Here is a 24,153-nt window from a genome sequence, read left to right on the forward strand (position 1 = left end):
ATTCATACCTGAGCCAGATAAAAGGTCTTTTTCCTGGCACACTAGGCCATGAAGTTGGCTGTGTTTAACTGTCACCCTTAGACTGTACGTGCAGCCTGTCTGTCTGTGGCCTGAGGGCTTGGGATGCCCTCAGAATGTTCGCGCAGATGGCCAGAGATGAGCAGTGAAAACAGTAAATAGGTAATACTGTTAGGTAATACGAGTGGAAGTGAAACACATACACACTTTGCTATGTGAGACGTCAGGTGGGGTTCCCCCCCTCACACACAGGTAACTTTCACTCTCTGTGCCTCACCCACTGCTACCACACAATACACATCCAGCTCACCCTCACACACCTCACTCTGCCCTCCCTCACATCCAACCACCACTTACCCACTTCCTCACACATATTCGCCACAGCTCTCTTTTACTAAAAGCGAGCTGGAGTTTGCCTTTTTCTTCTAAGAAAATCAGCGGGGTGGGGGCGAACCAACACTACCGGCTCTGCTTCTTTTGCACGTGGCCCTTTAAAAACCCAGGGAGCTGGCCTCGATCTGAGCGCCTCACCACCCTGCCTCTGCTGCCTGACTGGGATAGCCTTCTTGCCCCAGTTCTGCCTTACCCAAGCCAGAACTGTGCATGACAACCAGCCTCATGGACAGCGGGATTCGCACTCTGGACAGTTCAGTTGTGGAATGGAAACCTTATACTAAAAAAACAAGACAGTACCATATAACGATGTGCATTGAAAAGGGAAAGAGGGATTCCATTTGACCACCCCAAAAGGCTATGCTGGGGATCATTGGACCTGCATGGACATCTGTGTGGGTTGCGGACTGTGATGAGGAGGACAATTGCCACAGCAATACGTGGCTGGGCCCACTAGTGAGTTTTTAAAAAGGTATCAAGGTGCCCCCCCCCCCAAAAAAAAAACATTGGATTTTTCTCTGGTTTGTAGAAAAATCCGCTTTGTCTGTAAATGGTTCCAGTCTATGGATTTAAGTATACACAGTTGGGGTCTGCTGATAATTAGTTATATTAATTGATATTGATGATAGAGCAGAAACTGATACTAGATTCCTGTAGTTTATCTTTATCCACAGCTTAAAACCCAGGGGTAGAAATTACGCCAGGACTATTGAGTCAAGGCAGAAATTTCTACATACAAATATACTTCCATTTAGGATATCTTTCACTTTGAGCTATTATAAACCATGCTTACTAATGACAGACATGTTATACTCACTGTGATGGTACTTAAAATGCATAACATGTATTGCAGAAAGCAGTGGTTGCTATAGCAACTTTCTAGGAGGTCACAGGCAATGTTGTGTATATATGATCTGGCTGTTAATGCACGCTAATATGCCTGAGAAATCCAGCAGCTAGGAGAGAAAACTGAAACCTCCTACAACATACGCTATGATACATCTTATAATAGTTTCATTACCAACAGTAAATTGATAGAATATTGTACATGAGCTAAATTGTTTACGCTTATATTACCAGATTCCTTCTAACAAGAAAAGACTGAAACTGGAGAATGCATGATACCTATTACATAAATCCCTTGTCATTTGAAAACATTTGGTAGTGATTCCGTTGCAGTTCATCCCTATTTTCCTTAACATTGAATTGATGCCATTGTTTTTACATTATCCCTGAAAGGTTTGGTTTCTTGCCTGGGAAAATTTAATATAAAATTTTATCTTACTGCACGCCCTCACAACTGAGGGTCGGCCACTCCAGAACATTGCATGATTTCGCCTTTGATAAATGAATAGGCCAATTGGTGTCCTTGAACCACAATCTCTGTTTTAGCACTTACTAGTTTTCTCATATGTACCAAATACAGGACAGCCAGTACCTTTGTTTTGAGAGCTGACTAGATTGTAGGAATTTTCCTTCTCTGTCTAGAGCTGTAGTTAAATCATATAATGTAATTTTACAGCGAAATAATTTCCTCAAGGGATTTTCTGCAATATGTATAACATCTGAAACCTGCCTATAATCATTATCTTGAGAGTCCCCTGGCCAGTTCTAGCTGTTATCAATTGGGAAATAGAGCTGTGTTGCCAAAATTTGCAAACTCTGATGGCTTTTTTTCTAATATAAGGTCTTAATTTTCTGGTCATCACTTTATCTTCAGTTTGCATGTTTGAATCATTGCATATCCTTTTGAAATGTTATGATGGTATATAGCACTACTGTGCTGCAAAAAGTGGAAGGCAAATTGCTATGTTAAGGTTACACAGTGTGAGGACAGCTGATCCGCTGCAGGATTTGTGAATTCTGGCTCCATCTGCTTGAATGTATATCTTATTAATATATGTAGTTGGGTTTTTGTTTTTTGGTACATTGTTATATAATGGATGAGACTAAAGAAATATAGTTACCTTTTACACAAAATCAGTATTTAAGAAACAAATATGTTTCTGTTTGGATAGTTGTCATTGAGAATATGCCGGATTGATTTTATGATACCATAGGTTAAAAAGCTTCATACCACCTTGGATAATCCACTTATATACTGTTTTAGTGTGTGGTTCAAGTGGATGTGTACTTGATGAGGCACTCCACATCATATTTAACACTGTGTGATCATTGAACTGGCCACCAGTCCTAAAATGGAATTACACTGTGGGCCAGAACCAGAATACTCATAATTGCTTATTGTAAACTTTTCAAATGTTGGTAATTATTTCTCCTTAGTACCTCAGAGATTAACGCCTGCTCCAAATCAGAGTAGCTCTGCTAAATGTTGTTAGTTGTTGCTGTATTAATTGGGATAAGAAATGTGTCTGTACTTTGGCTTAGTACCACTAGTCTTTATTTAGTGTAACTCCCCCCCATTATTGTACCAAATCCCTCAATAAACTCAGTATTTCTATTTATATCAAATCTCTGCCATCCTTTTCCTACTAAAGACTTTCTACTCACAGCTACCACTTTAAGTAAAAGATCCACGCCCTGCACATACATGTAAGCTAATTCCCCATGTTAATGTGAATGTATATTCACATGTTTGTGGGTGTGTGGTAATTAAGTGGCACTCCACCTCTGAACATGGAGTTTCTACTGGGGGGGGAAGACATGTTGCTAGAGATATGCTCATCATTACTTACAGGGAGGCAGGACCAATCGGAACTCTTTGATGTCACTTCCTGTTGGGGTCCTCAGGATCAATTCCCCTCAGTATGATTCCTGCCTCTGCAGGGTGTGCAGCGTTTTAGCTAGGTTCCATTCGCTTCAATGGTCGATGTGTCGTTGGTGTGTCGTGAATTTGTCTGTAAAATTTAGTCTGTCTAGTGAGTCATGCGTTTGTCTGTAAAGTTTATTTCAGTTGTGTGTATCTGGGTGTTATTCAACTTGGGGCCAGCACAGAAGGACGGTAGCAGACAATATGTCCTTGAGGGCATTCACCCCACCGAGGGAGACATTTGCCCATTTGGCGGTGGAGAGAACAAGAGGAGCAAAGGGAAACAAAAAACAAACGGAACGATCCCCCCCCCCGAACGGAACTCAACGCACCAGCAAGACAAAAACATGGCAGGGCGCGAAGAGGAACCTCCCGCATCCAAGAAGAAGAAGAAGAAGAAAGAATTGCTGCGAGGGAGCCGCAAGCCTTCCCAGGGCGCAGCCGCGACGGCTGGCTCCCAGCTGAGCTCCTCCAACCCTTCACGGGAAACGGAGCGCTCCGCCGAAGGATCGGTATGCTAGGAGGATGATTACGTCGGTCATGGTGACACCCGATCCAACAGGCAAGTCCCGGGCCCCGGTCTTGGTACTGGGGGGGGGGGGTGCAAGCCACAGCAATTGGCTGGAAACGGAGGCTCAACAATCTCCAACCCAGAGTCCTCCATGAGGGAAAACAAGGTTCCCGCCAATTCAGCCATTGCAGCCTGGCAATCAGCTCCCCCTGCTGCCTTTGCAGAACTACTGCGGGCTGAAATAGAGAAAGCCTTAACAGCTAGAGAACGCTGAGGGGAATTGGCACGCTAGAGGGAGACAGTGCAAAACCAACGCTCCCAGACTCAAACCCTTCCCAACTCACCCAGGGGAGATTGGGGGGACCCTCTCACCTTTCCAGAGGAGGACGAGGATGGGTCAGACAAAGGGGACATTGAGAGAACCAATAGATTCTCGGAAGGTGAAGACACCTTGGGGGAGGTTTATGAACAATCTACAAAACTTTTTAAAAACGAGGACCTGCAAATGCTGATTGCTAAAACCATATCAGCGCTAGACCTACAAGACAAAGCAGATGCTGAAGAACCGGGGACCCCAATGGGGGAGGATTCTTTATCCAAAACAGTTAAGGGATTTCCAGAAGGAAAATAATCCTCTGATGGAGAAATTTTTTCCCCAGTACCGGAATGTTTTGTAAACCACATTAAAAAGGAATGGTTAAATCCAGCTGGCAGGAAGGGGCTTCCCCCAACTTTTAAAAAGACTTATCTGATGCCTGCCCCCTTCCATACCATGCTGAAGAACCCACCAGTGGACTCACCAGTGGCGATTTTACACTCCGGGGGGCTAGTAACTAAGGAAGGAGAGGGATCCATTAAAGACCCATTAGACTGCAGGTCAGAAGCCCCCCTGCGCAGATCACACAATTGGCTGGCCGCATTAATTAAATCTCTGTCCCCAGCCTCCACAGTCTCCAGGGCCGCCATGGAGTGGCTTAAAAGAATCTTAGAGAGATTACCACCTGAAGAAACAGCTCTAAGGGAGGGGGTAGAGAGAGTTTTAATAGCCAATGCCTTCATAGCAGATGCCACCATGGGCGCTATTGCTCTAGCAGCCTGGACAATGGCATCCAATATGGTGGCGAGACAGAATGCCTGGATAAGCCCTTGGCAGGCGGATACTCAGTCAAAACTTGTGGTAGCAGCCTATTCATAATACGGGAAAGCATTATTTGGAAAAGATCTGGACCATGTGCTTGTAGAAACAAAAGACAAAAAGAAAGCTATGTCTAAGGCTATAAAACCAGAGAGACCTCAGGGGTTTAATAGAACAACCTTTAGATCTCATTAAACACTGTCTAGGACACCCAGGGAAGGCCCACGTCCCAATTGGCAAAACCAGAGTTCCTTTCGAAACAAGCAAAACTTTCGCCCCTTCAACGAACAAGGCAAGACTTTCAAAACAGATTGCAACAAGCAATGGCAGTTCAGACCCCCCAGTGGGGGGGCCGCCTTGCCAAGTTCTCCCACCACTGGCAGGGCAATCATGTGGACAGATGGGTACAGGAAGTAGTACAAAAGGGCTACACAATAGAGCTCCTAAAATACCCAAACAACACTTTGTACTGTCCTCACTGTCCAAGGACCCCCAAAAAGCAAAACGAACTCTAGAGGCAATAAATCACCTGCTACTGATTCAGGCGGTGGAGGTAGTCCCGATCCAGGAGAGATTCTCAGGTGTTTAATTACACTTCTTTACTGTCCCCAAAAAGTCAGGGGACTGCAGGGCAGTGTTGAACCTAGATTTCTCAACAGATTTATCAAATTACCAAAATTCAAGATGGAAACACTAAAATCCATCTCACTGGCGCTCAACCACGGGGACATTCTCACATCTCTGGATCTGAGAGAAACCTACTTCCATATCTTGATTCATCCAGCACACAGAAGGTTCGTCAGATTCGCAGTGGGAGAACAACACATGCAATACAGAACGCTCCCATTTGGGTTGGCAACCGCCCCACGGACATTTTCAAGGATCCTGATGGCCCCCATCATCCTTCTCAGAGAGCAGGGAATACACATATACCCCTACTTAGACAATCTATTGATCCGATCCAGGTCTTACCAGCAGGGGGTGGAAGATGTACAAACGGTACAAAACGTGTTGCAGCGACATAGGTTCTTGATAAACAGAGAAGAAAGCTCACTTATTCCAGCACTACGATTAAATCACTTAGGTGCCACCATAGATACCAGAAATGATGCCCACCCTTATTCCAGAGGAAAAAATAATAAAAATCCAACAAGCAACCAGAAAAGCTATTTCCTCACATCAACACTCCTTACTTCGACTCACAAGCCTGCTGGGGCTGTTCATCTCGGTGATAGATCTATCCCAATGGACGAGGTTCCATGCAAGGCCTCTGCAACTGTTCCTGAGAAGATTTCAAAGGAACATCATCATGAAAAGGGACAGAAAAGTGACTCTGCCTGCCACAGTCAAGGGCAGCCTGCACTGGTGGACTCAACGGCACAACCTCACGAAAGGGAAGAGGTTTCTCCACAATCACAGACCTCAGCTATTTACGGACGCCAGCCTCATGGGCTAGGACGCAACTCTAGATCATCAATTCATACAGGAAACTTGGTCGACTCAGGAAACCAACCTACCAATAAATCTCCTCGAAATGAGGGCGATCCTCCTAGCACTGAAGCATTTTCTACCACAACTCAGAGACCAGCATGTAATTGTGCGGACGGACAATATCACAGCGAAGATGTACATAAACAATCAAGGAGGTTCAATGTCTTGACGGCTACACCAGGAAGCAACCAAAATTCTTCAATAGGCAGAATTACATCTACGGTCACTAGAAGCACAACACATAAAAGGAAAACAGAACACGAAGGCAGACTGGCTCAGCAGACAGCAAATTCAGGAAGGGGAATGGCGCCTAAATCCAAGAGTCTTCCAGCAAGTTGCCAAAACACTGGGGTGGCCAATGGTGGACTTATTCGCGTCACCCAACAACGCTCAGATAGAACGATTCATGACCAGGTTCTACAACAGCAGAGCAATAGACACAGATGCCCTGACCGCTCCTTGGCCTCTGGGGATCCTATATGCATTCCCACCATTTCCCTTGATAGCACGTCTTCTCAGGAAGATAAAGGAGGAAAAAGCGACAGTGATACTAGTTGCACCACGATGGCCCAGGAGGCCGTGGTTCTCAACAATACAGGAAATGGCGATAGCTCCACCAATAAAACTGGATCCGGACCCAGACCTTCTTTCACAAGGCCCCATCAATTTCCCCGACCCAGAATGCCTCAAATTGACCGTGTGGCTTGTGAGAGGAGATATCTGATACAAAAAGATTTCTCTGCAATAGTGACAAACACCATTTTGGCAGCATGCAAAAGATCCACAATCAACATATATAACGCATCTTGGAAAGCATTTGTGAGGTTGTGCAACTGCCACTCAGTGGACCCAGAACATCCGTCATTGCAGAACATATTAGAATTCTTACAGCGGCAATTTGATCTAGGACTTCGCAGCGCCACCTTGAAAAGACAAATAGCAGCCATAGCAACTGTGTGTCCATCCATTGATAGTGTCCCCATCGCCAGGACGTTATGAACTTCCTAAGAGGGGTTAAGCTATCACAACCCCCCACAATTCATGAATTTCCTTCGTGGAAGTTGCACACAGTATTGATGGCACTCACGAAACATCCTTCCGATCCGATTCAATCCACACACCTAAGGTGGGTAAGAATGAAGACACTATTCCTGATAGCAGACATTATTCCTGATAGCAATAACTTCAGCAAGGAGAGTTTCGGAGTTGCAAGCACTATCCACGAACCCAAAACTATGCACCTTCTACAAAGACAGAGTAACGTTGAGGCCAGATCTGGCTTTCATTCAGAAAGTGAATTGTACTTTCCATTGACGTCAGGAAATTACAATCCCGAACTTCGAATCCGAGAAATCCAAAGGAGTACTTGTGGCATACATTGGATGTCAGAAGGGCGCTAAAAGCCTTCCTGATCAGGACTGAGCATTTGAGAAAGTCAGAAACCCTGTTCGTCAATATTCAACCACCGAAGGTGGGCCTTCCAATGTCTAAGTCAGCTGTGAGCTCGATGCTGAAGGCGACCATCATCGAAGCATATAAGGCCAATGGTTTATCACTGCCCTTAGGAGTCACAGCACACTCAATTAGAAGTGCAACGACCAACGCAGCATTTAGAAATCATGCTTCAATGGAGGAAATATGCAAAGCAGCAACCTGGTCCTCAATTTCATCTTTTGTCAGACACTATAAACTCAACTCCATTGCAGCCACAGAAGTGGCTTTTGGCAGAAGAGTTCTGGAAAACATCATCGGAGATTGATGAGACCCACCCTAGTTAGGGGACACTGCTCGGGGAGGTCCCTAGCAAGATATCTCCCCCCCCCAGTAGAAGAGTCCATTGGATACTTACCGCGAAGAGCTTTTCTACTGGAGGGAAGAGAAGACATCTTTGCGCCCTCCCCCCCCCCCCGGTTTCTATTTTTCTCCAATGATGTTATTTCATAAATTAGAATGGCTATGAGGATTATTAGGATGGAGCTGGAATGAGGTTACAGTTTATGTTTAGGCTGTACGTTATTAACGTTGTGTTAAAAATGTTGTATTCTATGTTGAGTTGGTGGTTCCTGTGGTCCTCATTTCTACTATGCTGTCAGGTGGAATACTGAGGGGAATTGATCCTGAGGAACCCAACAGGAAGTGACATCAAAAAATTCCGATTGGTCCTGCCTCCCTGCAAGTAATGATGAGCAGATCTCTAGCAAGATGTCTTCCCTTCCCTCCAGTAGAAAAGCCCTTCACGATAATTATCCAATGGACTCTTCCATTTAACCATTGTGACAAAAACCATTAATAGACTTTTCTTACGTTAATTTTTCTAATTTCATTTGAAAATGATGTAAGCTAGTGGCCATCAGCTTGCCTTGTGGCTGTAAATTGCATAATTCAGTTATCTATTGTATTTATTTTATTATTTATTTGAGCCCTTTTTATGCTGCCTTCCACCTGATCGGTGTGTTGTGCGAAGAAGCTTCTCAGTCAGTCTCTCGTCAATATTCTGCCAGTTAATTTAATTGAATCTCTTAAATTGAATATTATGAGATGGAGAAAAAGTGCTCTTTAATTCTTTATTGTTTCTAATCTTACCAGTTTTGAGATGTTCATTCTGACCACAGAGTAACCAACATGGGGAGGGGGGTACATTGGAAAACTGGCTTCTCATAGTTTCAGTGACAGTTACAAAAGCTTTAAAAAGGATCTCCATATTTAAACCCTTTGTTTCACATACTGGAAGCTTCCTATATAGTGGATTTAGTTTGAATTAAAAATAAGAAAGTAGGTTGCGATTTTACAGCAAACTGAACCATATTGAAATGTTAGGTGCTTTTATCACTATCTCCTTATCTGGTGTGAATATCTTATATACAATGTGCATTTAGTATTAAAGATTCTATTATGGTAAATTTTTAATGCTGTTGTCAAGATGACAGAGCTTTCTCCTTTCCACTAATATATACAAATATTGATTCACTATAAATGTATGTTATATTTGTGTAACTTCAACATTTAAAGAGTTTATACTTTCTCGCCATTGACAACTTCTACGTAAAAATGCTCTGAGAGTTCAGGAAGGTCTAATTCTGTATTCTATTCATTGTCTGGTATTGCAATATACTAGCAAACTGAATTACAGTATATTCATATAAGGATACAGTTAAGATGTTATGAAATACTTAGCAACAGTTTTCTTCTCTTCTGCTTTTTTCTTAAGCTGCTTTTGTATTTTGTCTGTTACATTTCACTTCATAATGGTGACTTTTTTAAAAAAACAGCTTTTGTTTTTTGTTTATAGGCTGGACTTGGAGATTGTTTGGAAAATAGTTCCGAGAACATTGGCTGATAAAGATACCACAAGATACAACACGAGACTCTTGTGTTTCTGTTAGCAGTCCTTAGTGTGCTACACAATGATTACTTCAGAATTACCGGTGTTACAGTGAGTAGTATGTTTTTCATAAGTGTGTATGTGTGTGTGTGTGTGTTCACAGCACATAATTAGTACAGAAAAATACTTTGGGGGAGGACATTCTTATAACTAAGGCACAGGTTTGGGTAGTGCAGTTCTTTGGGTACTTTAGCAACAGATTTCTGGCCTGCATGTTGCTTAAATAGATCTCCGAAAAAGATAAGTACAAATGGCATCAAGTTAACACAACACTTTTAATAGGCCCTTGCTCCTTAGAAAATCAGGCTTTTATTATTCTAGTATTTATATGCTACAGAAGTATGAGTTGAGTATTTGTCTTTGCTGTAGCTTATTGAAATTAGATTCTCTTCACGAGTCCTTTTATCATGAAACTAAAAAACTAAACTAGGCTAGATTGTTTTCGACATGGTTTTCAACCCAAATCAAAACTGGATCTTAATTCACAAGATCGTGATAAAGTTTTAAGGAAAAATTTATGCTGCATCGATCTCAAGGCAGATCTACTGATTATAAGCATATTGCCCATTTTAATCTCACATGGAAGTTGTGGGGAACTTTGGGATCTGAGTCCAGCTTATTTGAGCCTGTTTGTGGCCCCAACAGATGGACTAGTTTGAATTTTAAGTACCACGTGAATAGTTTTGGGGGAGGGTGGTGTCAGCACAACATCTAGTGCAGAAATAAAATTGACAGTAGCTCAGATTGAATTGGAATAGCTCATAAGTCAAAGTGATCAAATTTTTGTTAATTTAAGACTGACTGCCATCATCTTATCCTGTGTAACAAACATGCTGTCTTAACATTCTCTGTCATGGTTAATGTTGTTGTGAACTTTTCACATAAAATATGACATTATCTCAAATAAATACATAATTACACTGACACTAGTGTAATTATGGTACATTTGAAGTTGTTGGGGGGGGGGAATTGAACATCTGAGATTGTCTTATTCAACAAGCTAGCTTAGAATTGCCTACTCTGATTAGCAGAGTATTTCCCAAATGTTTATTTAAGGTTGTTTAACTGGAGAAGTTGGGGAATGAATATGGGACATATGGGAAAGGAGCTGTCATAGAGGGAGCTGGTATATAGAATGGCAAAGCTGTTTATACTGTTAATGGATTTTGTCAATTACACAAGCTGATTTTGGAGGTTTTTTAATTGTTGAAAGCATTTTATTATGGTAGATAATTATATTTTTATAAAGAACAGCATAATCAAGATGGATCAACAGAGAGGTTCTCAATGTATATTAAATTTTGATGGGTTTGAAGCAAATTTTATGAAGGGCTTATAGTAATAGAAAGAACAGAGAAGATTTCTATTCATTTTATCAGTTGGGCTTTTCCTGAAGCTTACTGTGATGTTAAAATTGACCAAAAGCGTTTGTCTTCCCTAATCCAAGAGTACTTTCTTCTGTAAAGATGTTTTAAAAGTAAAGATATTTTAAAATATGAATATTTGTATATCTTCTTTCTCTTATGAATTTTTTATTAGTGTTGGTCATCCTGAAAATCTTTGAGGCACTAGCACGCTTTCAAAGTGAAAGCTGCTTCTCTAATTTTTAAAGCCTCTCCAGCAACCAAATGCAGGAATATAATTTTGTTTTGGAGGTTTGTAGATCCTGGACTTCTGGTTATCCTAATCTGAATAGGATGTGGTGGCCCAGACCAATCATCTTCATTCCTCATTGGCACGTTGAAGATAAGCAATTCCAAATGTGCGGTTTGTACATCTGTATGGGTACTAATTAGCTTTCCCTGATGAACAAAAAGTTCCTGGGGTGCCATATAGCATACACAATGGTCCATAAATATGAGTCTTTAAAACCTTGTTGGTAGATATTAGATGGTAAGGCACTACTGGGTTTTTTGGAAGTTTTCTGTTTCTGATATATCTGTTGGTTTTTTTTAAGTACACTTCCCTAGCTGAAATTGATAGATTCTCTTGGAGGCGGAGACCTTCTCAATGGGTGGTTTCCACCCCCTCTCAGGGAGGCAAGATCAAAAACGTCACTTCCTGTTCAGGCTAGGACTCTCTCTACTTTCCCAGTTCTATTTCCTGCCTGAACAGGAAGTGCACGGATCCTTTGGACTACTCAGCCTTATTTGCTAATTCCTTTCCCTTTTCTTCCTTTATTCTCCTTTGTGGCACCTTTCTTCTGTCTCTTGTCCTTTCTTACCTTTTTTCCTGTGTTGTGTGCAAGGAGGCTTGGGGATTTTCTTTAATACCCTCGTTCCTCCTTTCCCGCCCTTTTCCCTCTCCCTTCCCGCCAAGATGGCGGACCAAGAGTTCTCTCCCCCCAGAGAGACCTTTCATGTGTTAGTCGCAGAAGGCACTAGGGCCTCATCAAAAAAGACCCTACTCGGCAGCAGCAAACGCGTCTCCCCCAACGCCGCCTCTACTGTGGCCAGTACAACTCTGTTGGAGACGGCGGCTGAGGCAGCACGTCACGGTGCGCCCCGGGCCGGCGGGAGATGCACCAACGACAACACCAGCCGATCCGACCTCCCGGCCAAGCAGGGAAAGACGGTGCCAGGATCAGTGCCATCCCGCACCTCCTCTCAAGGCTCCGGCAGACTCCAGCCTTTGGAGACTTCTCTTCGGCCCCACCACAGCAGTAGCGTTGGTGCCTGATCGTCCATCCCTTCATCTCGCAGGCAAGAGCGTTCCGGTGGGGGGGGGCTTCCTCATATGGGGAAAGGCAGCTATCTTGCATTGCCCCCCCCCAGGACGAACAGGCCTGGCCATTGAGGCAGGGGATCCAGGGGATCCACCTCCCTCCAACGCACCCGCTCTTAATTCTCTGAGCCAAGGGCAAGCTAGGGGCTATCCTAGATCCCCAGTGCGCGCGCTCCTTCCCCCCTCAGAAGGGGGAGAGGACCTCCATGCCATATGCCCTGATCCTGGGTCCTTGGAGTGCTTTTCTGACACGGAGGAAGTCATGGAGACCTCCTCAGATCAGTCATGTAAATGATTTAATCCGGAAGATCTACAATTCCTGATTACCAAAACTGTCGCTGCACTAGAGCTGCAGGAAGTAGAATCAAACCAACCTTCCACTTCTGCTACCACATCCAACATCAAGGGTTGTCCCAAGAGCAGCAAGACATTTTTTCCTCAGGAGGAACCCTCCAAATCCATTCTTCCCCTACCGGAATATTTCATTAAAAGGATCAGGAAAGAGTGGGAGACTCTCGCCTCCAACAAACACCTACTATCTAATGCCCGCAAACCATATGCAGTGCCACAATTTGTAGAGGATCTCCTTAAAGTTCCCCTCGTAGATGCTCCTATAGTGGCCATTCAATCTTCAGGCTTGGTGTCTAAAGACGGGAAGGGCAACCTCAAGGACCCTTTAGATAAAAGATCTGAGGCAGCCCTCAGACAATCCCATGGATCCCTGGCCCTGGCCATGAAGGCCATCGCCCCAGCATCCATGGTATCACGAGCCATTCTAGTATGGCTGGGACGCATCATGGAACTCCTCCTCCCTGAGGCCCAGGGAGTCCAAGACGGTCTGGAAAGGGTGAGAAATTGGCATCATTTATTGCAGACGCCACCCTGGATGCCCTGGTCCTCTCAGCTCACTCCATGGCTGCCAACATGGTAGCCAGACGAAATGTCTGGCTCAGGACCTGGCAAGCCAGCAATCAATCTAAATCCATCGTTGCCGCATACTCCTTCCATGGGGGTAGATTGTTCGGCAAGGAGCTGGATGATATCCTAGCAGAGTCAAAGGACCACAAAAAGACCATGCCCAGGTATGTACACCCAAGTGGAGCCTCCTCGTGACCCAGGAACAACTGTTGGACTCAAAAATTCTTTCAGCGCCCCCCCCAGGGACAACTGAACCCCCTCCTGGCAGAACAGGGGCTCCTTTCATAGAAGAGGTGGCTTTAGAACCCAAAACAAGCTCGACAAGAACCGAAGACCAGAACCCACCCCTAGATCCTGACTCCGCTGATCTTCCGGTGGGCACTTACCTTCTCAACTTTCGGGCTCAGTGGAGAGGAGACCACGTTGATGCCTGGTCTCAGGAGGTGGTATCACTCGGGTACACCATAGAGTTCTTCCGTCTACCTCCTCCCAACTTTCTTCAATCTCCAATCAGCTTCAGACCAGAGAAGGCAAACAGAACCCGCGCAGCTGCCGATCATCTACTGACCATAAAGGCCATAGAATCAGTTCCAGTCCCGCAGAAGGACTCTGGTCATAACTCACACCTTTTTACGGTCCCCAAGAAAAACGGGGACTAGCAGACCATTCTCAACCTTCGGACAGTGAACCAATTCATTCTTCTAAAAAAAATTCAAGATGGAATCCTTGAGGTCCATCATGGAAGCCCTACGGCCAGGGGACTTCCAGACCTCACTGAAGCCTACTTGCTCGTACCCATTCGCCCTTCTCACCACAGGTTTCTCTGGTTCTGCCTAGGGGACCAACACTTCCAGTTCCGAGCTCTGCCGTTCGGGTTGGCCACAGCACCGAGAGTTTTCTCGAAGCTCCTTCTCGGACCCATAACGCTTCTGCGCCAGCAGGGGGTACACATACACCCTTACCTGGATGACATTCTGATACGGTCCAAGTCGTCACAGACAGCCCTCCTGGACTTGAATCTTACCATGCAGGTCCTTTAGAATCACGGTTTCTTGATCAACCGAAAGAAGAGTCATCTTCATCCAACTCAACAGTTGATCCATCTGGGGGCACGCATAGACACAGTTCAGAACTCCCTCTTCGTTCCAGAGGACAAGATTCAAAAGATCGTCAACATGGTGAACACGATAATCAAATCCAGGGTCTCCTCCCTCCTGTTCCTGTCCAAGTTATTAGGAGTCATGACAGCCACCTTCGACATGATCCAATGGAGCAGGTTTCATTCCAGGAGTCTACAATTCTTTCTGCGCCCTTATCAGTGGGACATCCTTCAGAAACAGGACAGATCCATCAACATTCCCCAGTCTCTCAAGACAGAACTCCTCTGGTGGACTGTCAAGTCCCATCTGTCACAGGGCAAGATCTACGTTCAGATCTTCACGGACACGAGCCTCCAAGGTTGGGGAGCGACCCTGGGAGAGGAATTTGCATAGGGCAAGTGGTCCGAACCAACATCCTCTCTCCCAATCAATCTGCTCGAGATTAGGGCCATATTTCTGGCCCTACAACACTTCAGCCCGAAGGTGACAAACAAACACGTTCTGATCAGAACAGACAATGTGGCCGCCAAAACCTACCTGAACCATCAGGGCAGATCCCGCTCATCCAGATTACACAGAGAGATCAGCAAGATTCTCACCTGGGCAGAGGGAAACGTTCTGAGTCTGCAGGCTGAACACATCAAAGGAAAACTCAACCTAAGCGCCGACTGGTTGAGCCGACAGACGGTATCTCCTGCCGAATGGTCACTCAACAGAACGGTGTTCCAACAGATCACCCTTCAGTTCGGCACTCCAAGAGTAGACCTGTTCGCCACGGCGGAGAATGCGCAAGTCCCGACCTTCTTCTCCAGATTCTTTCATCAGCAGGGTCAAGAGGTAGATGCTCTGATTGCTCCGTGGCCGAAGGGTTTTCTCTACGCGTTCCCACCAACACCGGTGATCCTGAAATTACTAAGACGCATCAGAGCCGAAAAGGCAGAGGTCATCCTGGTCGCCCCCCTTCTGGCCAAGGAGACCATGGTTTTCAGCAATAACGGAGGTGGTGATCTCTCCTCCCTTCCACGGTTGCCAAAAGTGCCTCAGAAGCAACACCCTTAGACATCAGGTTGCGGCACTGTCCACGGTGTGCCCCACCTTCCGGGGCTTGAGTCCTTCTCAACATCCAGATGTCCTCTGATTCCTTAAGGGTGTTCAGCAACAACAACCGCCAATCAAACACAGGTTTCCCTCATGGCGCTTACATGGCGCTGACAGCCGTCACAGCATCACCGTTCAAACCAGTACAATCAATTCACCTACAATGGCTTCATATGAAAACAATCTTTCTCGTGGTTATTACTTCAGCCCGTAGAGTCTCAGATCTTAGAGCTGTCTCAGTGAATCCTAACCTCGGCGTCTTTCATCAGGACAGGGTAGTGCTATCACTGGACCCTACCTTCAGATCCGAGGCAGCGTCCGCCTTCCATCTTCAATAGGACATAGTTCTGCCCAACTTCTGCCCCAAGCCGACGCATCCCCAGGAATGTACCTGGCACAATTTGAACGTGCTCAGGGCCCTTAAGGCCTTCATTCTGAGGACAACTGACATCAGACAAACTCAGTCTCTCTTTATTAATGTGTAGTCCCCCAACCTGGGACACCAAATGTCCTCCGCGGCTATTAGTTCAGCCATTAGGACGTGCATCGTGGAAGCCCATAAGGCCCTTCACATACCAGTTCCTGGGGGCATCACCGCCCACTCCACCAGAAGTGGGGCCACCAATGCAGCATTCCACAACAAAGCATCTCTTGAACAGATTTGCAGAGCAACCATCTGGGCCAGCCCCTCATCGTTCGTTAGACACTACAAGCTGCAGTTGTGGGGCGCGGCCGAGACAGTCTTTGGCCGCAGGGTACTTGAGAACATACTGGACGCTTAGCAGTAGCCCACCCAGATTTGGGGACACTGCTTGGGGAGGTCCCACCGAGAAGGTCTCTGCCTCCAAGAGAATGGACCATTGGTAGCTACCCTGAAGGGGCCTTCTCTTGGAGGCAGGAGACCTTCTCATCCCTCCCATGGCATCGCTAGCGTCCGGAATGGTCTTCAACAGTTCTAGGTTAAGAAACCTTTCCTCTTCCCCTCCTACCATCACCTATGCTGGTGTGGGGGGTCATCTGTTTCACTGTTATCATTGATTGTTACTATATTTTCTTCTTCTTGTTCCTCTTATTTGGTTATATTTGTCATTAACACTGCTCAGTCAGGAGTTTACTGGGAAAGTAGAGAGAGTCCTAACCTGTACAGGAAGTGACGTTTTTGATCCTGCCTCCCTGAGAGGGGCCTTCTCTTGTAGGCAGGAGACCTTCTCGGTGGGTGATTTCCACCCCCTCTCAGGGAGGCAGGATCAAAAACGTCACTTCCTGTTCAGGCTAGGACTCTGCTCAGTCAGGAGTTTACTGGTCTGGGTTAGTAAAATGTATTTATTTACTTAAATAATATGTGTAATATTTTACCCTACCTTTCCTTTTGGCAGCTCCCCCCCTCCCCAAGTCACTTCTGACTTATGGCAATCCCATACAGCTATTCCCATCCAAATACTGGCCAGAGTTAAGAGTATGTGTCTGGCTCAAGGTCACCCAGTAAGTTTCTATGGCAGACTGGGGATTCCAACCCGGATTTCCCAGATTCTAGTCCAACACCTTAACTACTATATCAGTCTGGCTCCTTGGCAGCTTACATTAAAACAAGTTCAAATAAAGAAAAAATAAACCCCAAATATCTCTTACATGTACCCCAAGATGCCTATTCATATCCTACCAAAAGCTCTCGCAAACAGCAGTGCCATGGATCTCTTACAGGTTCTACTGGCAGACATATGTATTGTGACCACCCTTTTAGGTACCTTAATGGCTAAGGATGATGAGGGACCACAAGACCTAACAGACTGTAAATTTGAATAAAACCTCAGGGAGTCTCAGCAGTCTCTGGTGTGATATACAGTCATCCCTCCCACATTGCTGTGGTTAGGGGCACAGCACCCCCTGCAATGTGGAAAACTGCATGAAATGGGAATTGGGGGGTGGAGGTGCTGCTGGACTGACTGTTCTTCTGCCAGCCGCCGCTCATCTGCCTTTGTCAGCCCAAACTCAGCTTCCTCCCCTGCCAGCCGCTCACTAGCCTTTGTCAGCCCAAACTGTTCTTCCTCCCCCAGCATCCTTCCTCTCCAGCTACCGCTTGCCTCCCTCGGTTGGCCAGAACTGTTCTTTACCCCTCCTCTAACTTCCCTGCTATCCGCTGCTAGCCTTCCTCCAATAGCCTGAACTGTTCCCCCCCTTCCTGGTTTCTCCTACTTCCCTGCCAAATGTCACTTGCCTTCCTCTGTTGGCATGAACTATTCTTCCCCATCTCCCCGGCTTCCTCCCGCCCCATCAACTCCTGACTCCCTCTGGCCACCTGAAGTTTGGGGCTAGCTTTCTGCTCCCTGCCAGCCATGCCACATCTTTGGCCTCTCCCTGCCTCCGGATAAGCGTGGCTTTGGGCATGTTGAACATCATGCTGGGGTTGAGGCTGTAAGAAAAAAACACGGTCAGTCAAAACCGTGATGTAGAAAGCCATGATGTGGGAGGGAAGACTGTAAATCCTGTATAGAGAGAGGGGTGAGAGGCCTATTAAGTTCACATATTCCTCCCAACAAGTTGTCAAAATGGGCTGTGATCTGAGGGCAAATGATATAACAATCCTGCTGAAACTAATTAAACCTGGCTCTTGATGGCAACTCTGTGAACAGCCAAGTGCTGGCTTCCAGGAAGACACTAACACACACTAAAAGCTACATAGTGTCATGTAGACATCAGAGCAGTAGAGTAGGCCTCTGTGTTTGTGTTGTCCTCAGAAACTCCCTGAACAGTTCTCTGGATGGACACACTAGCTCTGACATAGAAGCTCTGTAGCATAGTCCTCTCTTCTCTGTGGTATACCTACCCATTAAGTGGGAGCATTGGAGGCCCATCCACATGAGCTCTCTATGATATCTAGAGCTCTGCCTTTGTCCAATCACTTCTTCCATAGCTTTCTAACTGTATTGGTGGTCCTTCTTTGTCAGCACAGTAGGCACATCCATCATTGTATCGATAGCCATTTTTTCCCCATACTGCCAGATTCTGGGCATTTAGAGACACTACCACCTTAATCTGTGGCCTAAAAGCATGCTTTCTTTCTGATCAAGAATTTTCAACAGATTCCTTATAAGCTGCATTTGGTAGACTCCCTAGAAGGGAAGCATAAAAGTCATCTAGTTACCGTATATACTCGTGTATAAGTTGACCCGCATATAAGTCGAGGCACCTAATTTTACCACAAAAAACTGGGAAAACTTATTGACTCGCATATAAGTCGAGGGTGGGAAATGCAGCATCAATTGAGGCATCAGTAGGTTAAATGTTTTTGAATATTTATTTCAAAGAAAAACAGTAAACTGGCTCTGTAAGTGGAAAAGAGGGTCAACAAGAACAATATGGTATCAACAATAACTTTAAAAGTACAAAAACCTTAGCTCAACCAGCAACCAAGCTAAAACACAAGAGTTAAAATCCTTCAAAACTGGATTCCTCATCATCATCTGTATGTCCAAATGTAACCCAACTTAGATTTTAAGAGGGATATTATCAGAAATAGAAAAAATCTACTATTAGCTTCCATTGTAAACAATGGGGGGATGGGGCATCCTTTGGGGGTCAATAACTTTGGATCCCTGATCCAGAGCTTCACCAAACCTGGCTGGTATCATAAAGAGACTCTCCTGATGAGACCAGCCGGGTTTAAATGCTGGACATTTAGTTCAGAGGGTCCCAAAAGTTATGAACCCTCAAAGAGGCCAACCCCATCTACCTAATAGCTCCCATTGAAAACAAGGGGGAATGGGGGCACCTGAGTTGGGGTACATAACTTTGGACGCCGTAAACCAAATTTTATCATACTTGGCTGGTATCATCAGGGGAGGAGTCTTCTGAGGGTACCCTGAAATTTTGGTGCCCGCTAGCACAGGGGTAAGAAAACCTGCGGACTCTCCAGATGTTCAGGAACTACAATTCCCATCAGCCTCTGTCAGCATGGCCAATTGGCCATGCTGGTAGAAACTGATGGGAATTGTAGTTGCTGGTATCAAACCTCTTTGCTAGCCAAAAACTGCGCCCCCTGCTGGCCGGCAAAGTAAAAACGCACAAATTTTTTTAATGACCCGCATATAAGTCAAGGGGAGCTTTTTCAGCATTAAAAATGTGCTGAAAAATTCGACTTATACATGAGTATATACGGTACATACTAAATAAACAATTCCAGATTCTGCTTGGTGTCTACCATAAATCTTGACCTGCCTACAGACAGAATACAAGATAATTCATCCGTCAAGATCAGAGGTCCCCAGTGTGGTATCTGCAAAGTGTTTTTAGAAAGTGAGCTGGGCCAGGTGGAACATTTTCCCAGTAAGGCTTTTGTTTAGCCATTGGAGATTTAATTGCCTGTACAGATATTTAAAAATGTTGCTTTGATATCAGCTGCCACTAACAGACAAGGATCTTCACTAGTGACTGAAAGTAAGCTGCAGAAGCCATTTTGTGACTGGCTACACCTCCTGCAGCAGCATGGTGTGGCAGAATTCTAAAGGTGTCCACAGACTCAAAAAGGTTGGGAATGGTCTGTGATGAAAAAATAGAAGAGGCCTGTGATTTCTTTGCACACCATTGAGGTCTGGGTGACTTTGGCAATGGTTTCGCCTATGTTAACAGGAAATCAGGGAAAGATATTTGTCGGGCTCTATACTTTGTCTTCTTGTCAAGAGGACAGGAGATTGTTATCCAAGTTTTTCTCTCCAAGAAAAACTTCTTAAGCAGGTTCTGGTGTAGGTCACTACAGTAGGCGGCTATCTGGGACAAGTGAGGAAGTACCTGTTGGGACCAACACACCAAAGGGGTTCCAGAGTTCTTTACCAGATTCAGAACATTAACCTACTAGAGGTTAGGCCTCTTCCTGATTCTCTTTTTCCCCTGGCATAATATTCCCATGGCTCATCTGGACAGACAATACTATGGGCAAGGCACTTACAAGTGAAGCAGGAAGAAATTGCCATAACTCCAAGTAGAATTTTCTAGTTCTGTCCTCATCAGAAAAGATCATGCTTTCCTGTGCACAAATGGGCCCAAGGTTAATGAAACCCACAGACCAGCAGACTAAACAGACAGGCCATAGATCATATTGAGGAATGCTTAAGTTAGGGATTCTTGAGTAAATATCCAAGGGGCTCACTCTTCTTGGGAGTTCTGTTTTCTCCTATCTGTTCCTTTTCTGATCTTATATACCAGTGGCAATACAGACTACTGAGCTTGCATTTTGTAGACTCAAGGGAATTATATATGGTATGCTGTCATTTAGGATCAAAATGGAGCAGGTAGCTCAGGCTCTGTGTTGTTTCAGCTCTGGAATGAACATAGCCTTTCATTCTGTAGGATGGCAACTACTTATCACCAAATGTCAATTGAGAAAAGATAGAACCCTCACCTTGACATCTTCATCTACTGTTGTTTTTACTTAAATAATTAAAATACTCTTGCATTGGCTGTCTGCAGCCTTGGCAAGCAGCTCTTTCTGTTGGTTGTTCAGGTTAAATATGCCAGCCATTCTCCCCAAAGATTGGAGCAACTGTCTTTGTGCATCCCATGCTAAGATTCCCTCCCCCTCACAGTGAGAGAAAATCTTAGACTTGACACAGAGCTTTTCTTTGTGCTTCCACTATTTACTTAGTATTTATGTCTCTCCATAGTTTCTGTCTGAGTTTTAGGAGGAATTTATTATAAGGCTTGGGTAACACCTGAACGAAGAAGTATATTTCTCCTCTCCACCCCCACTCCCCAGAACTAGAGATAGAAAATTTGGAATTAAGAAGAAGAGTTGGATTTATATCCCCCCTTTCTCTCCTGAAAGAGACTCAAAGGGGCTTACAATCTCCTTTCTCTTATCCCCCCCCCCCAACAAACACCCTGTGAGGTAGTTGGGGCTGAGAGAGCTCAGAACTGTGACTAGCCCAAGGTCACCCAGCTGGCGTGTGTTGGGAGAGAACAGGCTAATCTGAATTCCCCAGATAAGCCTCCACAGCTCAGACAGCAGAGCGGGGAATCAAACCTGGGTTCTCCAGATTAGAGTACACCTGCTCTTAACCACTATGCCACTGCTGCTCACAAGTTTTCTTTCTTTGCTGAATTGGTAGGAACCATGTATGGTAGAAATATTTTTCCTGTGGTGGGCTGTTTCTCCTCAGTCCTCTGGGTTTCTCTTGGTCTTGCAGCTCTTCTGAATTTCTGGACCAGCTTAACAGCATCCACCCAAACATACAATTTACCATGGAAGCTGAAAAAGAAGGAAAACTGCCTTTCTTAGATGTCTTGGTTTTTCGCAGACCCAACCATCAACTAGGCCATACAGTATACAGAAAACCAACACACACAGACCGTTATCTACATAAAAACTCCAACCACAACCCACAACAAAAAAGGGGTATAATCAAAACTCTGACAGATCATGCAAAACGAAGTTGTGAACCTCACCTCCTCTCTGACGAAATCAATCACCTGGATTGGTCTCTGCAGGCTAATGGCTACTTCACAATAGAAATCAGAAGAGCTGTAAGACCAAGAGAATCCCAGAAGACTGAGGAGAAACAGCCCACCACAGGAAAAATATTTCTACCATACATCAAGGGAATCACTGGTCAAATAGGAAAACTGATGAAAAAACACAACCTACAACCATCTTCAAACCTACCAGGAAAATACAGCAGATGCCATGCTCAGCAAAGGACGAGAGAGACCCCCTCACTTCTGCAGGAGTCTATCACATACCCTGCAGCTTTGGAAAGGTCTACATAGGAACCGCAAAACGCAGCATTCAGACTCGTATTAAGGAGCACGAAAGACACTGTCCTTGTGTCTGGTACTGGAGCACCCACTGTTGCTTGGTGCACCTCATACGGAACACCCTTGGGCACGTTGCATCCTGTTGTTTAGATATTTCCTGTACTTCTCTGCATTCATGGAAGTATTGGGACATTTTAGTAGTTGTCATTCTCCTACATCATCAGTGTTGGAAGTTTCCTTGAGATGCTCTTGCTCAGTTTCACAAGACTACTGCAGGTTTCCAGAACCACAAAAGAGGTCCTGGGATGAAAGCTTGTCTGAAAGACCATGCTGATTGCGAGCACCTTCCTCCAAGCACCATTGCACTGCTTTTCCAAGAGTCAGTCATTGGCACCGATCAAGGTTGCCAGGACACTCCCAAGTCAGACAGTCAACACAGGTCTTTGGAAAAGAAGTCATTGTTGGTGAAGCATCTGCTCAGTTTTCTGCCCCATTGTTCAGAGACTCAGTTGCTTCTTGTTAGAACTGAACCTCTTGAAACCGAAACCATTGTATGTCGGGCTCAGTCACTCCCTCTGCACTAGTTTGGGACAGTGCTTCTTGGAGCCAAAACAAACATTTGTCATATCCCAGACATAAAAGATTCTCTTCTAGGTCCGATATTGATCTTGATCTTACAGGAGACTGCACTTGATTGGGACCTTGCCTCTCGGAGCTGGGACGATGGTTTGTCATACCCAGAACTGCATGCAATTTTTAAATGAGAGCCTCGTGCCTTCCACCAAGGTGAGGAAGCTTGCTAATCTTCCAATATGGGACTAGACAGAAGACCCTTGAAAATGAAGAACAATATTGCACTTACCTGTATAATGATGGTTCATAGAGTGGATTTCTGTGTGGGCACACATGCCCTCTCTCCTACCCTGCTGTGGTGTGCGATTTCAAACACCACAACTCTCTGCATAAAGTATGTAGCCATGGCGGTGGTAGGAGAACAGAGGGATGCACTCTGCCCCCTTCCTTTTAATCCGCTACATTTAGGCAGGAAATTTCCTACCTGAAGGAAGGGAGGGGAAGGGAGTGCTTTTAAAGCAGCGAAACAGAAATTAAAACTTTCTGTTCTCCAAAGGCAGGGTTGCTCATTCTCAGTCCTAATGTGTGCCTATAAAGAAGCCCAGTTGATGAACCATTGTTACACAGGTAAGTGCAACGTTCATAGCTCTTCATACCTGTTTGTTCTTGTAGTGACCTTGTGGGGTCATTGTCAAGTTTCCTTCAACCAGGGACCCTTTTTGGTTGCCAGTTTCCAGTTCTGTCCCAGAGTTGGGCTAGAGCTTCCCAGCCAGACCTGAAGCATAGGCTAAGTCAATTACATAATATCAAGGTAACAGTAAGGCACTGGGTTGGAAACAACAGCACACTGGAAGAGGTTAAAAAGTTTATTTGAAACCCATGCAAAGTTCAGTAAGCAAAAATAGCAAGTTGGGATACAAATAAACAAAACTACTACTCCCTAAACCAGAAAATTAACAACAGCAGCAGTGTAGGTCCAAAACAAGTTTTTTCCCCAAAACATTACCTTCTTTTCCATTACATTTTCTCCAGAAGAGCTCTGGGCTATCTAGACCCCTTCCTTCTCCAGGGATCCAACTGTGTGTCCTCAAACCTGCAGTAAGACCATTCCAGGAAGAACTCATTGAGTTTTCCAACTGAGCAGGAGGACATTTTTGGGTGATTCCCGCCACTTAGCTGAGGAGGCAGGAACAAAATCTTTTTCCTGTTTCCAACAGAACTTCCCCTCTCTTCTAGCTCATTGCCTGACTTTGGGGAAAACAGATATCCTTTGACTACTCTGTCTGAATTCCT

The 24,153-nt window shown here is 45.0% G+C and overlaps 1 long non-coding RNA gene across 1 annotated transcript in view; it reads left to right on the forward strand.

Moving 5' to 3' along the window:
• The window catches only part of LOC125437449, a 65,726-nt gene that overhangs the window by 38,271 nt on the left and 3,302 nt on the right, over nt 1-24,153 (forward strand). The window contains exon 2 of the long non-coding RNA XR_007245215.1: nt 9,608-9,755. This is a non-coding gene — a long non-coding RNA (uncharacterized LOC125437449). The remainder of the gene's footprint in view (nt 1-9,607; nt 9,756-24,153) is intronic.

This window comes from Sphaerodactylus townsendi, linkage group LG08 (genome assembly GCF_021028975.2).
Source record: "Sphaerodactylus townsendi isolate TG3544 linkage group LG08, MPM_Stown_v2.3, whole genome shotgun sequence".
Classification (NCBI taxonomy): domain Eukaryota; kingdom Metazoa; phylum Chordata; class Lepidosauria; order Squamata; family Sphaerodactylidae; genus Sphaerodactylus; species Sphaerodactylus townsendi.